Raw genomic sequence first — 3,606 nt, 5'->3', positions numbered from 1 at the left:
GGCTTGTAATGGGGCTGAGTGGAAAGGTATGGTCATTTAGGCTCAATATTTCCGGGAAAAAATCGTCGCATATTCCTCCGATTCCTTATAAAAGATATTCAGTCCGTTAGAATAGAAGTTAAAGAGGGTATTTATGCTCGTCGTGTTCTTTATATGGACATCCGAGGCGTAATTCTCATGAGATGTAGTGTGAACAACACTTTCTTTCCTTTTCTTCATCATTCTCATTGTGCACAAGTCACTCCATTATTCACTTTCCATGGACTGTTGGAAACCCCATCTCTTTTTGTATTTTCACAACTTTATTCTACAACTTTTCATTCTGTTCTTCTTCTTTTTTTGTATGGAGGGGTTCCATATTTCTCAAAACCATGGGTCAAAAGGGGACTTCTTTGCACTTCTTGATTTTACCTTCTCTTTTTCACCACACCCCCAACTTTAGGGGTTTTGGCCCTAAAGTTGGCTATTCAAACAACCACATCTCATGAGGATTAAGGGTGAAGGGATAACGAAATGTCAAAATTTCATCAAATTTCTTCCAAGGAAAGGCTAAGGCTCAAAAAGTGTTCAAGTGAGGTTCACACACTCACAAGGTAGGCCACAAAAAGAGGTATAATGTCAAATTGTTTCACACTCTTCAAAGTTGCCTAAGATCATTTCAAGAGATTGCATCACTTAGTCAACCGGACCAACGGGGTAAATTATAGGTGTCATCACATATGGCTCACGGTAAGCTCATCACATAAGGCATTGACACCAATGTCAAACAAGACTCCACACTTTTGCTAGTGTGCAATGTTCATCACAAGAGACTCAATTTGATACTTGGCTAGTCACAACGAGATGCTAAAAGTTCACATATTGTCTATGCAACTTCATTTGGCCTCTTCATAGCCGCACATTCATTTTTGTTCGATTATGAGCACTATTCGAGTCATCGGTATTGATCAAGACAGATACTCAAATTTGCAAGAGAACAACCACATTCAAACACAAACAAGAGGTGGCACAATTTTTTTTGGAAGGGTCCAAAAATCATTTACAATTAAAAACAAGGAGCCACAAGCTCCATCATCCACAAAATGCAATATTAACATAATTTAAATCTCAGAAACACAATATATAGACATAACAAAAGTTACAAAAGGTGGGACTCACCCCACCACAAATAAAAACTATTTGTCCTCAAATGCAAGCAAAATAATATTCGCAAGTCAATAAATACAAGACAGAGAGGGAGGTAAAGAATGATCATGTCTACACAGTCACTCCATCTTTCTGGGCATTAGTGCTCAGAGTAGTGCTCTGAAATTGGGCATCAGTGCCCGGAGTCACATCAGCAGTATCACCAACCCTACTAGGATCAGCTAAAGGAATATCTGCCAATAAAGTCTGCACAACTGCATCGATCATGGCCTCCTAAGTCTCTGTAAGGCCTTTGTAAGAAACCTTCTCAGCAACCTCAAGCATCTCCTCATCCATCTCAGCTTCGGACTCAAGATCAGTTGTCTCCTCAACTCTAACCTCATCTCCGGTGGTAGCCGGAGGCATCTCTGGCACATTAGAAATCTCCACCGTCCCAAAAATCATGGACATGCCAGTGGACTTCAGCTGATCCACATCACTCCTTAGCGCAACAATAGCGGCCTTTAAAGCCTTACACTTCTTCGGTGGCCCATTGTCCACGCTCACACACTGCTATCCTAGTAGCAATGGCATAAATTATAACACCCCAAAAACTAGTAGACCAAAATAGGGCCAAAATTTAGGGTTCTAAGGTTTGGTATGAGGGTTAGAGTCATAGATTAGACCTCCCATGCATAGAATGAGGGGTTTAGTAGTTGAACGTCAAGGCACATCTTACACCCTGTAGTCTTATAGGATAACTAGGCCTTGGTATTAGAGGTTGTCAAGTCTAGGGAGTGGGCAAGGCCCTAAGCTATCAAGGTAGAGTGAAAGAGAACTTGTTCTCTTAGGTGCCTAATTGGCAATTGGGGAGCATAATCGCCCAAGTGACTTGGCGATGCGCCAAAGTGCACTTGGGGCCGCCTAGTAGGTAGTCCCCTTGGCTAAGTTGTGGGCGAATGGGCTAGAAAAGTTGTGGCTCGCCGGTTGGATTGGTGTATCGCCAACTTGCCCCCTCCATCGCCTAAGTTATCTACCCCTTTAGGAGGCTTACTGGAAATTTGGGTGAGCCAATGGTCCACTAGGCGAGTCGCCTAATGCCCTTGGCGAGCCATGAGGGTGCAAAGGGCGGGGAAAGTCGAAGGCTTGTAAATTTTAAGTTAAAATGTTTAGGGTCCTTAGTTCTTTCCCAAAGTTGACCCTACATTATTTTATTCCCTTCCTAGCAGGTATATAAGTTAATTAGACCTAAGTTTGCCTCAATTAAGTCATTCTCCCTAGAATTCAAAGAAAACACAACTTCATCCTCTCCAAAGAATATTTCTCTCTCTAGAAAACCCCCATTGAAGAAGAAGATAAAGCTTGAAGCTTGGGTCAATAACAAAGTCCATTGTTGAGAGATTGTACTAGGGATTTGATTAAAGGTATGTGAAGCTTAATCATCCATGGATTCTTCCACCCATGGAGCCCCCATAGTTTCCCCACTTTTGAAATCAAAAACCAAATTCTAGCTAGGGTTGTGCTTGCATTGTGGGTAGGGTTTGGGTGTGATTCCAATCTAGTGGATATCACCCAATTATGATTCATTTAGCTTTGTTTAGTGATATTATGATGAATTCATGTGATTTCTATGGTAAACCCTAATCTAAATTGATGAATGTTGATCTTTGTGGGTTTATGCCATTAGAGGCAAAGTTGAAGGTTCTAAAGTGATCTTCCTAAATCAATGTCTCAAATACTAATTGATCATAGTTAGGATCATCTAATAATGAATTGAACTAGACTTGATTGAATAGGAAGGATCTTGACTTGTAAAGTTAAAATTGAACCTTTATGAAGCAATTATGATTAAATTCACTTAGTAGTAAAGAATATGATTTAATAGCTTGTAATTTAGACATGGATCATTATATAATGAAGTTAAGCTTGAAAGTAGGGTTTGTATCCATCATTGTTAGGGATTTTGGGGTAAAGTCAATATGATGTGCTCTTGTTGGGTATTCTCTTTCTCTTTCACACTTAGACATGAGTATGCTAGGAGATTCAAGTTCTCTCACATAGAGTGATTCTAGGTTGACTTAAGAACCTAAAATAAATCAAAGCATGTTAGTATAGAATAGCTTGAAGTTGTGGCATACGTTACCTTCATGTATAGCTTGGCTTAGTAGTATAAGGCCAAAATTGATAGCTTGGGATGGAGGATCTGTACTCTCCTAAGGTGTAGCTTGAATTGGCATTGTTAGGATGCCTTCATGTGTAGCTTGACTTGGTAAGACAAGGCCATATCATGGTAGCTTAGGATTGAGAAATTATGCTCTCCTAAGGTTAGCTTAAATTAGCATTGGTAGGATCCTTTTCATGGTAGCCTGCATTAGAATAGGCATGGTAACCTAGGATTGAGGATCAATACTCTCATAAGGGGTAGCTTTAACTAGCATTGTTAGAATGCATTTCATGGTAGCTTGATTTGGTTAGGCCAAG

The sequence above is a fragment of the Solanum tuberosum genome, unplaced genomic scaffold (genome assembly GCF_000226075.1).
Source record: "Solanum tuberosum cultivar DM 1-3 516 R44 unplaced genomic scaffold, SolTub_3.0 scf00256, whole genome shotgun sequence".
Lineage (NCBI taxonomy): Eukaryota > Viridiplantae > Streptophyta > Magnoliopsida > Solanales > Solanaceae > Solanum > Solanum tuberosum.
This window is presented reverse-complemented; position numbering follows the sequence as displayed.